At 46.7% G+C, this 15,060-nt stretch overlaps 1 long non-coding RNA gene across 1 annotated transcript; it reads right to left on the bottom strand.

Annotated features, from left to right (window-relative positions):
- Positions 1-2,763: 2,763 nt before the first annotated feature.
- LOC122231960 lies at positions 2,764-10,474 on the bottom strand. Its single transcript, XR_006209275.1, has 2 exons — positions 10,234-10,474; positions 2,764-5,912 (listed from the first exon to the last, which is right to left on the bottom strand). It is a non-coding gene; the product is annotated as an uncharacterized LOC122231960 (long non-coding RNA).
- Positions 10,475-15,060: the final 4,586 nt, after the last annotated feature.

The raw sequence follows: 15,060 nt of genomic DNA, 5'->3' as shown, positions 1-15,060 counted from the left end.
CAGTAGAAATCCTTATCCCCGTGGTGTGGGCAAGAACACTGATGTTCGGTGCTATGGACTGAACGTTTGTGTGTCCCCCTGCCCGTATTCTTATGTTGAAACCCAATCCCCAGTATGATGGCATTTGAAGGTGGGGAGACAATTAGGCAATAAATGTGGAACCCCTTGAATGCAATTAGTGCCCTTATGAAAGAGACCCTAGAGAGCTCCTTTGTCCTTCTGCCGTATGAAGACAGTGAAAAGATGGCCATTGAGGACACGGGAAGCAAGTCCCCACCGGACACTGGATTTGCCAACACCCTGATCTGAGACATCCCAGCCTTCAGAACGGTGAGCAAGAAATTTCTGTTGTTTAGAGACTACCCAGGCTATGGTGCTCAATCCCAGCCGCCTGCATGGACTTAAGTGTAATAGATATGTGTCATTTGGGGAGTTATCTGGGCCCCAACGTCTTCTTACTTGGGAGAACCCTCATTGTATATGTCTTGGTTGCAGGTAGGGCACCATCAATCGCTGTAAAAGCCAAAGAGGGTGACCCACCTCTGTCACGGTTGCAGGATCTCAGTCGGACATTTCTGCCCAGAACGTGCAATCTTGAGGGACACAAGGATAGAGAGTTAGACAATTATTCACAGAAGCAGTGGTGGCATTGGGAGTCCAGTGTTATTGGCCTTGAGTGTCCAGGGGCAACCTCCGAACCCTTCCAGCTCTGATCGATTCCCAATCTTTCTTGACTCCCGCTAATTTTCTGAGTCTGATCCTCCGGTCTTCCAGTTAATTCTGGGAACTACCCAATATCTTGCCAACAGATTCCTTTCCTGCTTCAGTTAGACAGTCCGTTTCCATTGCTTACGGTCAGACAACAATACAACAAGAATAATTTGTGCTCTTAACTGCCCTGTAGAGCACGTATTTTGAGAACACTAGGCAGATGCTGAGGTGAGGCAGGATTCACACTGAGACACTTGATGTGATGTGGATCTCCCCAAGCTCGCCAATCAGGAAGGATATCACTTGATAAGGGAAAAAGTTAAATCACTAGCTACTAGCTAAGATTTATCAAGTACTGTAAGAGTTTCCGGTGGCTGCTGTAAAAAGTTACCACAAACTTAGTGGCTTAAAACAATAAAAAATATATTATCTTACAGTTCTGGAAGGCAGAATTCCAAAGTGGGTCCCACGGTGTGTTAAGTAAGGTAGCAGGACAACTCTGTTCCTTTCTTGAGGCTCCAGGTGAGAGTCTGATGTCTTGCCTTTTGCTGCTTCTGGGAGCTCCTACCCTCCTTGCCTGGAGGCCCCTTCCTCCTACAGACCCAGCCACAGCGGGCTGAGCCTTCTCCCATCGCATCACCATGGAGATCACTCCTCTTCCTCCCTCTTCCACACTGAAAGGACCTTGGGATTACACGGGGCCCGCCTAGGTAATTAGGAGAGTGTTCTTCTTTTAAAATTAGCGGACTAGCAAACTTGATCCCTCCTCGTCACGCAACAGGACATAATCTCAGAATCTTGTGCCTTGGAGGTGGACATCTCGAGGGGCCATACGGTCTGCCTACCACAAGTACTTATGGTGATGGTGAATTTTAATGGGTCGACTTGACTGAGCCAAGGGACACTCAGCTGACAAAACATTCTTTCTGGGCGTGTTTACGAAGATGGTTCGGGAAGAGATTAGCATTCGCATCAGTGGGCTAAATAAAGAAGATCACCCTCACGAATGGGTGTGGGCATGGTCCAGTCTGTTGAAGGCCTGATAGAACACAAAAGGTGCAGGAAGGGGAAATCTGCTCCCTCTGCTTGAGCTGAGGCATCTGTCTTCTCCTGCCCTCAGACAGAGTTCCTGGTTCTCAGGCTGTCAGACTCAGACTGGGGATTTACACCAACCTCTCTTCCCTAATTCTTGGGCTTTTGGTCTTGAACTGAATATACCATTGGCTTTCTGGGTTCTCCAGCTTACAGATGGTGGACTTTGGGACTTCCAGTGGAGAAATACACACACACACACACACACACACACACACATATATATACACACACACATATATATACATATATATATATATATTCCTATAGATTCTATTTCCCTGGAGATCCCTAATAATACTCTTATTATATATCAAGCTTTAACATACCTCACTTTATAGTTTTGCTAACGATGCTTCCTGGACCACGCAATGGGCTTTATGTCCACAGCCGTAGATATTAATGAAAAGTCCCTGTGCATACCATTGTTTTCTCTGCATATCTTGCCCCCTGTGACCACCGGGGAAGGACGCTGATTGAGACTAGGATTTGAGTACTCGCATGTCCCTGCCCGAAACCTATCTTAATCTCACCGCGAAATGCAACAAAACAGGACAGATGACACAGTTATTTGGGTCGACTGCTTGTCGTGTTTGCCTAATTACCATACAGTGAAAAAAAGTTAGTCAAAACACATGTCAGATTAGCGTCTATGAGCTTTATTTGATTACAACAGTAACCTCCCTTCTGGTGCTGACCTTCATGGCCAGTTACCCATGTAAAACGGTTGTCTGCTCACAACTTAAAAACATCGGAGGGAACAGTGGATATTAGAGGTGTAGTAACTTATCCAGTGCCTTGATTCCCTGCTGGAAGGAAGGGGTAAGGCCGTGATTGCTATTTCAGAGGGCTTGTCTATATTCCTACTCTTTGCTCCCAACGTCCTAACCGTGAGAGGGGGTAGAAGGAACAGGAAGAGGAAAAACAAATGGGATTTATGTAAAGGTGATAAATCTGTTATATTACCTACATTACACACTGGACACGTTAAAAAAAAAAAAAAAACAACAACCCTCAATTCAGGGCAATTGCCACAAATCACACATCCCTGATTATATGGCAGTATTCCTAACGGGAAAGCCAGAAGTAGTGAAGGGTGGATTTTTAGCATGTCCTATGCTTTTATTTATGGCGTAGTACATCATCAAACAACACTTGACAGGCTCTAAGCTGGCAAACCGGAGGGCTTTGAAGAGAAATAATGAGCTGAGAGGTTCATGACATGCTATTAAAAAGTTTGTGATTGGATTTGGAAAATCAGACGGGTCTCCAAGGAAAGGGACCATTTCTGAGCCGTTGCGCTTCGAATAGTCTTGAGCCCCAGAGCAGATATTTATGGGGAGGGAGAGTTGGTTTTGTCTCGAATCCAAGTTCTGACTCTGATGTAGAGCAGGGAAGTCACTTTGTGCTGCAGACCTGAAGTCCTGGAATAGCCATGATGTCACCTTTTTCTGCTGACCGGCCACCACTGCACGGAGGCGCGCTGTTAGCTCTGTGATGTTTCGGCTGGATTCTCCCATATATGGGTTGCGATTCCAGCCAAAACAAAGTCGGCAGGGGAGTTTACAGCCACTGAATCGCTCAAGGTGCTGCGGGCTCAGTGGGGTGGAAGAGATGGGGTCAGAATGCATTGCATTAGGAACAAAAGGACAAGAGAAAAGAAAAGGCATCGGGACGGGACGTGGGATTTGCGGCTGCCTGGTGTGTGATTTCCAAATCAAGCCTCTGGCCTTCCGATCAGTGCTTTGATGCTCTGCGTTTCCACCTTTGAGATCTTCAGGGCTTTTCTGGCATCTGTGATGGAAGGAAGTACCCTGTGCTGGGTGGTGAACCATGGAATCCCTCTCACTGAATTAGAAAGCAGACATTTTAGGATATGAGATCATGAAAGAGAATAGTATTTGAAAAGGAAGAAAAAATTACACACACACACACACACGCACACAGAAGCACACAACTAGGCCAACACAGGATGAGTCTGCGGTTAAGCCATTTTTTGCCATTGCAGAGGACACTTTAACACTTCGAGTCCCAGAGCCCTCACGCACACCCAGCTCGGGCACCTCCGTAAAGCCCGGAGGCACCGGAGGGTCGGGTAGGAGGGTCTAGAGAACCCTTGGTCGGTGTTCAGTCCCACACTCGCAGGGTGGGATCACCAGACGCTCCACCCGTCCTTCCCTTATCCCCACCGGCGACATAATGACATAGACGCGCCACCCTCGTTCCCCAAAGATCTTCCGAAGTGGCCCAACAGTGGGGCGCAGCCACCGCCCCGTGAAAGACCGTCTGTGCTCAACGGGGGTGGCGGGGGAGGGGTAACATGTTAGGCTAATCCAGGGCAATAATTGTCGTTTCTTCCCCAGCTGGCTTCACAAAAGTCACATGCGTGAGGGTGCACGTTCAAGCCTGCTCCGGCTGGACTCTGAAATGTGCAAGTATTTGTTTCATACGGGCAGGGCTGTTCCTTTTTTTCCCCCTCCTTCTTCTTTTTTCTCTCACTGTGGGAAAATGAACTTATTTTCAGTCACCCCTGACATCTGACCACTCAGCCGATCACGAGGACACTGCGGTAAACCACAGCTCAACTTGAAATTATCTCTTTCAGGCACGGCTACCGCACCATGGATGGGCACCATCACTGGTGACCCGCCGTCGGCCTTTCTCTCCCGAAGCTCCATTTTCGCGTTCCTCCCCGAAGCCACGGGTCTTGCTCTGAGGTCCTTCAGCTCGAGCTCGTCCTCACAATAAACCGAATCCCAAAAATGACACCGGCTTTCCCAGCTGAAGCCCTTAAAGTGGTGCATTTACGTGTTATCCTTTTTTTTTTTTTTTTTTTTTTTGGAAAGCAGAGAGAAGGCATGCAAACTTTAAAGATCCCAGGGGAAAAAAACGAAAACAAAAACAAAAGCCAGTTCTCCTGATTAATATCGGGATGGTCCAGCAGGGGCTGTACATACTCCTTCTGTCGGAATCATCTTGTTTTTCATAGCTGTTTTACACCTCCAGCATCCTGCCATCTGCCCACTCAAAAGAAACGCAGCAAAGCATTCCAAAAACCAAGGCTGGAAGGAAATAATTGTGAACAAGCCCAAGAGATGGACTTTTCCGTACCCTTCTGGTTACTGCCGTGCCCCTGGAGGGCACGCGATGGGGGGAGGCCAGGAGGTTCAGACTGGGGGGGCTCACTCCCTGATGGCCCCCTTGAGCCCCATCGCGCCAGCAGGCTGACGAGAGAGACCGGGTATGCAGGTCTGGCTGCCCTGTTGGCCGAGGAAGGAGGAGGAGGGGGAGGAGGGAGAACAGGAGGAGGAAGGGGAGGAGGAGTGAGCAGATGTGTCCTGCTCAGAGCTGGTATGTGTCACTGGAATATGGGTCAGCCTTTCCTGGACAACTTGAGGCAGACTGGAAGCTTGGAGACCCCGGATGGGGCCCAAGTCCCCCTCACTCTCCTCCTGCGCCACACCAGTCCACACGGGCCCCAAGGACACAGAGAAGCCGTGGGGACAGACATGCAAAGGCTCTATCAGTCCTGGGGGCAAGGGAGCCAGCTGATCAGGCCAAAGCCAGCCGCTGCCTCTTCACATCTCCCCCGGGACCTCTCCTCACCCCAGATTTCGGTAGCAAAGTGGATGGGTAATAGGCCCATAGCCCGGAGGGTGACCAAAACCCAAAATGACTTTCAGTTACCGGACAGTTCTGGTGGAGGCCCAGAATGAGCGCAGAAAAGGTTTGCTTTCCCAGCGGCAGGATGGGGTGCCCGTGAAAGAGCGACCGGCCTTGAGGGGAGATGATTACTTTAAAGCGATGTCGGCAAATGCTTTTTTTGGCTGAACATTTCGGCTTGGTTACTCGCCTTCACAGAGGGAGAGAGGCACTGCGTGAGCTGGAGTCTTCTCGCGAATGGAAAACTCGATGTCCCGATTTGGGGTGATAAGCGTGGCCAGGTTAGTGCCGAGCAGGCAGAGCAAGGACAGGGACGCTCTGACTTCGGGGTGACGCAAAACCATTCACCAAAGAGCATCGCGGGGCTGGCTGCCCCGACTCGGTGGTCTGTGTGCGCTCAGCGTAGAATGCCGGGCTTCCAAATCCCAGCGTCCGATCCGTCGTCCCTGGAGGAAAACAAGGAAAATAAAATGGATTAGCAAAGGGTGTTGGTCGGGGCCAGAAAGTTTAGAAAGCAAACGGAGCCTCAAGGAAAGCGGGATTTTCTTTAAATCGGCTAATGCTAGAGGCCTGGGTAATAGTGTTGTCAATGAGAAATCACCATTTGCACGGTAGGCTTAGTTGTGACTTCTCGTGCAAGTTCAAACTGAAATGCAGTGCTCCAGACTACTGTGCTCTGGGAAACGCACAAGGCATTTCCTTGCAAACGCTATGATTTAGCCCTAAATCATCACTATTTGGTCACTGTATGATCATTACTCTTTGACTATCGAGACTTTCAGGGGTTGAAGTCCCTGCTGGGCTGTGAAGGGGTATAGCTGGGGGTCAAGGCCAGGCTTCCTAACTCCTGTGCTTGGGAACCACTCAGCCGAAGTGGTTTTAAATAGCATCTTTTAAATAGCGTCCTATTTGGTGTATGCAAATCTAGGGTGACTTTTATCAAGTATAAGCTCCTCAGTGAGAAAAACTATGAGCTAGAATGGAGATTTCTTTGGATTACCTACTTGCAATATTTTGCCTCAATAGGAAAGTTGGGGGCTTGCTCGTGAAATACGATCACCCCTTTTCATTAAACAGTGCATAATTTTATAAGTAAACTCTCAACGAGGAAGACATTAGACAGCCCAATTCAGATCTGGTCTGGCATTTGAAGTGCATTGAGATGTCCAGACATAAAGCAGTTTGGAACTTACCAGACATAAATATTGCCTTAAAAAATTGCAAGATTAAAGATGTTAGCAAATAGGTGGGTCAATGCTAAGTGCATGTTGACAAGGGAGGAAGAGGGATGTTAATTTAGCTGGTATCTCACGTGGAGTGGTTTGGATGCCAACCTTTCTTAAAATAGAGGGAAAAGACACAGTGTAATCTCGTCTGTGCTTTTTAGGCTTCTTGTTTGTAAAAGGAGTGATACGGGGGTAAGAAAAAGAAGTTAAAAGTGCCCATAATAAAGATGAAAAATAGATTGCACCTACCCTCAAGGATTTCGTGGTCCGGAAGTGAAGGCAAAAATAGGAATGCAAAAAAAGGTACAAGGTCAGTGCAAAGGAGGAAAACTTGAGATGGAACTTAAAGACTTGGACCAAATGAATAGCGTGGGGGCTTGGAGGGAAGAGGGGAGAAAAAGAAAAGTCCGTGCAAAGATACAGAGCATGAAATGAGCTGACATTTTGGGGCCCCGAAGGAATCTGATGTTGGAGGGGAGAGAAGACGGGGGCTCAGTGCGGTGAGAGGAGCTGGCGAAGAAGATAGGGGGTCAGAGGCTGGACGCAGGGTGGCGAGCCCAGCGTGGGTCTTCAAACGTGCATTTGGGTTTCCTAAAAATTACTCTTGTGATGGTGTCAGAAGTGAATGGTTGGTCATCTGATCAACAAAATGAAAAGCTGGTTGTATCAGGAAAGTAATTAAACAGACAAACTCCTGGCATGAATGATTTTTTCTTAAGAGGCAGAAATAAACAGTACTAGATATGAAAAGAAACATTGAAACAGAAAAAGTAAATATTTAAAAATCATGAGATAATCACATGAACAACGTTCAGGCCAATATATTTGAAACCTTAGATACACTGCACAGTTTTTAGAAAGCATAAATTATGGAAATTAACAAAGAAGAAATTGACACCGAATAAACCTACAACCAGTAATGGGGCGGGGGGAGGGGGGTGGTGGCGGGAAATGAACTCAATAGTCAAAAATATACCACGGGCAGTACTAGCTCCAGAAGATTTTGCAGACAATTTTTTCCAGAAATTCAAGAAAGAAATAACCCCTGACAAATAACCATTCTAGGGAACAGAAAAGCAGAAAAAATTCCCCAACATATTTTATAAAGCCATTATAATCCTGATGTCGAAGCCAGACAAGGACAGAAGATGACTCAATCTCACATATAAACAGAGATCCAAAAATACTAAATAAATACAAGCAAGAAATACAAAGTGAGTGTGTGCATAAATAGCATATAAAATATATTTTATATGGCATGCAAGGATTGTTTAACATTCAAAAATCAATCATACAATTTATCTCATGGACATACGACAATAGATAATGGAAAACATTCAGTAAAATTCTAGACCTAATCTTAATAAAAAAAAAAAAAAAAAAAGCTTTGCCAATGAGTTTGACTCATAGCTGCATGATTTCGTGGTTATTGCATTGTAATTCGGGCAAGAACAACGTAACCTTTGCCCGAGAAAGGACAAGAACGGATGAGGAAAGGACAGAGGATGGAGACAAAGAGAATAATCAGCAGGTCATTTGGAGGCAAATCCAGGTAAGAGGTACAATGTGGAAGGTGGGGAAAGAGTCCACAGTGGGAGTGTGGGAGGACAGACCTCTGCAATGAGGATTTTTGCAAGACAGGAGCCCAACAGAAGCTGGTGGTTGATTGGATGTGGGAAGACAGTTGGAAAGAAGAGACTCCCAGATTTCTGGACTAGGTGGCTGTGTGGACCGTAATTCCATTAGTCCAGACAGAAAATGTAGTTTGAAGGCTTGTCTGAAATTAGCAAGACTCTCTTGCCTAAGAAGGAAATAACTCTTGAAGAGAACTAAGTGCCAGCAGCCTGAAAAAAAGAGCTTTGGCCATCACTGGAGCTAAATTAGTATCAGGAGAGAGGGAGAGAGAGACAGAGATAGAGGCAGACAGAGAGAGAGAGAGACAGCATGCAAAAGAAACATCATCTGCTTTTAAAGGCCAAGATACTACCGGGCCTGCCCAAGTCACCACCTGATAAATGTTGACCGGATAGAACCAAAGCTACTAGCAGTTTACAGAGGATGGAGAAGTAAGGAGTTGTTGCTTTTGAATGAATACCCAGGATCACAGCTGGCAAGAAAAAATAAAGGTTATCTCGGAAGTATATAGTCAATCTAGGGTGAAGGAGTACCTAATAATGGTAATATTTATGATTAAAAAAAACCGTTCAGAACAGAACAAAGAGGAAAAGATGTTTCTCTTTTCTTAAATCTTATTCTCCGATACATTTTGCTGTGTTTTTATAAGTAGTTACGACACTTTTGGATTGAAAGTTCAGCTTTGCTCACAACACGTTTGGTTTTTATAGAACAACTAAAACATAATATCTTGGTCCTCAACGATTGCTGTGTCCCCAAGGAACTGCACCCACGTGCCGGCAGGGACCCGGATTGCCTTTTTCTTCGCCCTTAATTTCTCCAATATGGCCACCCAACTAGATGATAGCCCTGTGTGTCCATTCATTATGCTGTGACCTGAATGTGTCTCAGAATCTGTAGAAATAAGCCAAACCGAATCACCCTTTGACTAGGTGTGCGCGAGGGGTCAAGAAAGGTATGGTCTACGCATTTCCGCCCAGGCCGGGAAAAGAACGGACAAGCCCATAGAATATGGGGGGCCGCTTCGAACGTAGTAATACCCCGCTGAGGGCAGCATCAGGCAGCTGCCAAGAAGTTTTGTTAATAGCAAGACGAGCCTTCCCCCAAGATGGTTGAGAATGATGGTGATTTCATTTGGCTTTAAGGAAATTCATTCCGGCCTCGCAGTTGGGTGGGCAGTGCTAGAAAAGTGTGTGGCCCACCTAGAGCTCGGTAATTGTTTCCCAGCTGCCTCGTGCTTAAACTCCAACCTTTGGGACTCCAGATTACAGATGGCATTACCCAGGGACCCAACCCGGATCAGAGGGAGAATGTACTAGAACCCTTTGCCAGGAGCGGTCTCCTGCTGATCCAATGCAAGTGGCAAGATCCACAGCAGGACAAAGGAACTTTTGAAAAGGACTTAAAAAGAGCTCACTTGCTCTGCGGTTAACCCATCAAAGGCATCTTCCTGTAACCCGGAGGGCAGCAGGCCTCAACATGTGCTGGCCATTTGGAAAACAGATTCATATGGAGTAGATCAAACATTTCAGGAGAGCCCCTTGCCTTGAAAATATGGGACCTTATGAAAATCATTAAGCAATTCATTGATATTTATTTGCTTACACTGTGCTTAGGCAAAGCAAACTGGAAGATGGGGCTGAGAACCATTGACCCAGTTTCAGACGCCCTAGTTCAGGAAAGAAGGATTCCCTTACGCGCCTGATTTTAAAGAGCCTTTTAAGAAGACAGCCTACTACACAGCTGGCATGGAAAGCCTGTCTTGGCTCCCTTCAACTGGGTATTAGGTTAACAACCACCTCAAGCTTCTTAGAAACCTAGAAATCCCCAGGCAGTTAGAGGAATTCCGCAGGGCTAAGAAAACCTATGCAATCTCAGAGCTTTAGGCAGAAAAATATTTCCAAACCTCAGCCACTCCCAGCCTCATCAAACATGGCAGCTCCACGGCACCTCAGATCATCCTTCCTTCCTGACGGACCAACCCCTTCTTCATTCGTGGCTCAGGTCCAGGGAACCTGGAAACCAACAAGGAGTAAGTCTGTGTTTTCGCTTTGGTTATCATGCATGAGTTCCTTCTAAACCGAAGCAACTCCGCTGTCTGACACAGGGACCTTTGCTTCTTTACAGTTTAAGGAAGTAGCCCCTCGAGATTCATCAGCTTCCTGGTCTTGACTTCCCTTTTACTCAGATGCAAAGTTCCCATGAGTGGTGAAAGGCTCAGCAGAATGCCATCATTCTTACGCTGTGGGTTTCAAATGATCTATCCTATGGGGGATGCCAACTACATAGTCTCTGAGGCTCTGGGAAGAGAGGGGGAGGCTAGCTCTAGGGACCTGGGCTCAACTTCCCCCAGAACATTACTACAGAGGTTGAAAGTCTGTCCTCAGATATTCAACACATATGTTTTGAAATTCATTAAGTTCCAAAATTAAAAAACAAATGTAAAAGATCCAACATTGGTTCCTGCACAAAGCAGATACTCAAGGAATGCTTGTTGATGGATGAATTTGTTAGCTGATAAATATGAGAAATACAGTCTGTTTTGCACCACATGGCAGCTGAAGCTGCTAGGAAGACATGTGTCCCTAATTTGTTATACGAGTTTTACAAAATGAGTCACCTCAACCCTACCTCTGTTTGAAGACCAACTTTCCTCACAAAGCCCTCCCAGGACTCCCCTGTTGGTCATTTTTGAAAGGAACAACTGTCTCTTGGCTTTGAATTGTCAATTAACTTCTTGTGATCGCTCCCAAATCCATGGCTCCAAAAGGGAAACATTCTGTCTTGTTATTTGTTGACTTACATTGGGTGTGGGTCGGTAACTCCTTCAGGATCCAACATGGAATCTTGCACAAAGCACATACTCAATAACTGTTTGTGGAGCGATTGATTAGTTCATTGCCGTATACTAGAAATACAGTCTGGTTGCACCATATGGCATTTAAATATCCAGGACACAAAAAGCATCATTCTCTGTTAAATTTTTTTTTTTTATGAAATTTATTGTCAAATTGGTTTCCATACAACACCCAGTGCTCATCCCAACAGGTGCCCTCCTCAATGCCCAACACCCACCCTCCCCTCCCTCCCACCCCCCATAAACCCTCAGTTTGTTCTCAGTTTTTGTTACCTTTTATAGTCTGTACTGAGAAGAAATGTCCTAGAAGATCTTCTGCATGGTCTCAAGTTAGCTTCGGACATCAATATTTCAGAGGGAATAATGTGTTTTGACGTGGTAAAGTAAGATAACAGGTATGTAAATATTGTCACCCCCAATATGGCAACACGGCAGTGATGTTTTCTGTTGATTGACGGAGACATTGGTTAATTTCTTTTTTTTTTTAATTTTTTTTTTAACGTTTATTTATTTTTGAGACAGAGAGAGACAGAGCATGAATGGGGGAGGAGCATAGAGAGACGGAGACACAGAATCGGAAGCAGGCTCCAGGCTCTGAGCCATCAGCCCAGAGCCCGACGCGGGCTCAAACTCACGGACAGTGAGATAGTGACCTGAGCCGAAGTCGGACACTTAACCGACTGAGCCACCCAGGCACCCCGACATTGGTTAATTTCTAATAGGACTACGACTGCCATTTCTGTAGTAGATGGAGGGTTATGACAAGTCCTTTGTTGATGAACTAATTAGGATTTTCAGAGTGTAAGATCTAGTGTTGATGCTTTTCTTAGGAAGGAAGGAAGGAAGGAAGGAAGGAAGGAAGGAAGGAAAGGAGTGAGGAAGGAACGGAAGGAGGGAGGGAGGAAGGCAAAGAAAGAACAAAAGAAAAAAAACCTCTTTGTTGAAGTATCCACATGCGTGATTGAACCACTTGCTAACTACTGGCATGTACCTATAACAGATATGTCAATACGGTAAAATTAAAAAGAAAAACAACTTCCAACCTTGGGAATCTACTTGGAAAACCTTTCCATCATGAGGCATTGTTGTTATCGATGCCTGCTTTGCCCACCTGCATCTTGCTTCCAGGCTTAGAAAAAGCTCACGCTGGGGGTCTACCTAAATCTGAGAACTCCTAAGTAGCGCCCTACTGGTGGGTGCTTCACATGGCATGTTCTTCCCAAAGAAGGCTGAGAAATTGGCCTACGGACGCTTGCACTTCTCATAACCAGGGCGGTAGCCTCCCTCAAGCTCGTGTGGGCTCTGCTGTGACCCTTCTCACGTGGTCACTCCATCGAGGCAGGGGACATAGGCTGTTATTTGCAGAGAGCCGGCACAGAAGAGGTGCTCAATACCTCTGTGTTGAATAAATGAATTTTCATACCAGCTCTGGAAACAACAGTATGATGCCCGTGTACTGGAAGGGAAAACTGAAGTGAGAAGAGAGTAAGTAACTTGCCCAGGATCTTGGGAGAGCCCTCACTCCTGCCACTGTCTCTCTGATGAGCTCACACAGGGGCCCTCCTGAGAGAAAGCAATCATGTACCTAGTGGAGTAGTACTCCACACTTCGTTATATCTGGGGGGAGGAGGCTAGTTTAAGGGGATTGTTTCTTAGGGGCGCCTGGGTGGTTCAGTCGGTCAAGCATCTGACTTAGGCTCAGGTCATGATCTCACGGTTCGTGAGTTTGAGCCCCGCGTCAGTCTCTGTGCTGACAGCTCAGAGCCTGGAGCCTCCTTCACGTTCTGTCTCTCTCTCTCTCTCTCTACCCCTCCTCTGCACCTGCTCTATCGGTCTGTCTGTCTGTCTGTCTCTCTCAAAAACAAATAAACGTTAAAAGTTTTTTTAAAAAATTGCTAAAGAGATGGACAAATATTGATCAGAGGCTACCAAAACCTTACTATCCATGACTTCCTGATTAAGTGTGTAACATCTACATACGCAGCAGCCTGCAGTGATAACAAGAGTTCCAAATGGCACCACTACGAACAAATCCAACACCCGTGTTATAGTGAAATTCCCTACAACAGGATTCCACTCATGCAAGACTTTTGCAATACAAAGGAGAAAAAACAGCAATTTGTTATACATTAGTCCTATTGGTCATTTTTACTCTCTCCACACATGGGCCCAAACCGCAAATCAATTTAAAAAAACGTGGAGGGAAAAACAGAGTAGATGAATGGCTTTATAACACCCGCTATAAAGGAAGAAGGCTTGCATCTGGGTGGATGGGTGGGCGACGTGGGCTTGTGTGAACTCACTTGACTACATTCTGAATCTTGCAATTGAGACGATAATATTACCCAAGCAGTGGCCATGCACTCATACGGAATAAGAGACTACACGTGAATCACCTAGCACGATGTCTGGCAGGTGGATGTGGGCTTGGTGTTTTGCTCTAGCTGTCCTCGTCAGCCACTGAGACCAGCGAGGTTACAGCAAGGCGAGGAAGCATTATAATCAAATTGTTCTTGCTTGTCTGCTTTGAGTACTACCCGTGTATGACCACGATCACCATTAGTGGCGTTCCTTTCGGATCTATGTTAGGAATGGGATCTATTCCTGTGTGAACCACAACAAAAAAACATCGTCAATTACGTCCTCCCAGCCAAGCACAACCTGATGCAATCTCACCCACCCTACAAAGCTCATCTTGAGGGGCGCCTGGGCGGCTCAGTCAGTTAAGCCTCTGACTCTTGATTTCGGCTCAGGGCGTGATCTCGCGGTTTGTGAGTTCGAGCCCTCCTTCGGGCTCTGCGCTGACGGCACGGATCTTGTTTGGGATTCTCTCTCTCCCTCTCTCTCTGCCTCTCCCCCACTCATGCTCATTCACTCATTCCCTCTCTCTCTCTCTCTCTCTCTCTCTCTCTCAAAATAAATAAATTAAAAAAAATAAGCTCATCTTGAAAGCCACCTCTGTCACATTTCTCTGGACTCTCCTCCAGGCAGATGTTTTCACTGTGTCTTGAACATCTTCAAAACTTTGGCTTTTACCCCTCTGAGGGTACTTAGCCTGCTCTGCAAATCACACTGCTGTCTCTTTGCCTTATCCTGTATTTGATTTTAAGTCCCTTGAAAGCAGAGATCAGCCTTATCTTTACATTTCTTATGGGCTGAGTGCAGGGCGTCGGGCTCAGAAGCTCAATAGAAACGTGTTGAGTTGCAGCGAATCGTGACCCACCCTGCCTACCAGGCCCTCAGCCAGCGCCAGGGTCCAGCACACAATGGGTCCTTGTTCTCCCCGCTGTGCACACCCACAAACATATACTAAACACCTGGAAACATGGGGACACTTAGTTGCTTGGCAAATCCTCCCCCTCCCAGGGCGTCTTCCCTTTGGAAGAGGCTGTTCCGACAGCTGGCCTGCTGCTGGTTAGACGGGGCGCTCTCTGGAACGACTCATCACCGCAGCAAGTGGCCAAGTTCGCTGTGCCAGGAACCGAGAAAAGAGAAGGGTCCGAGGGGGAGAGTCTCGATGCCAAGAATGTGCTCTCCGATTGCCAGCGGAGAGGGAAGCAGGGAGCACTGAAGTGGAAGAGATGATGCAGAACGGGCCCAGAAGCCTCCCCCCTCTCCTGCACCTGACACTCCATGGACAGGGGTCTGGGAGAGGAGCTTCCCGTCCCGGGAGGACCAGGGCTTCCCGCACAAGACGCTGGGGCTGCTCTTCATTAAATGCAAATGGTGCCACGCAGCTTCCAGGACTTTAGTGGAAAGTGGATTCCCCCCAAACCCTCAGGACATCTCCCGGTTCCCGAAAGGATTATTATGGTTACTGCTGTTATTACTTACAAAGCCTACATCATTTTTTAAAAGTTTGCTCAAGGTAGAGGA

Source organism: Panthera tigris, chromosome D2, assembly GCF_018350195.1.
Source record: "Panthera tigris isolate Pti1 chromosome D2, P.tigris_Pti1_mat1.1, whole genome shotgun sequence".
NCBI classification, from domain to species: Eukaryota; Metazoa; Chordata; class Mammalia; order Carnivora; family Felidae; genus Panthera; species Panthera tigris.
Note: the sequence above shows the minus strand (reverse complement) of the source record. Positions and strands in the feature narration are given on the sequence as shown.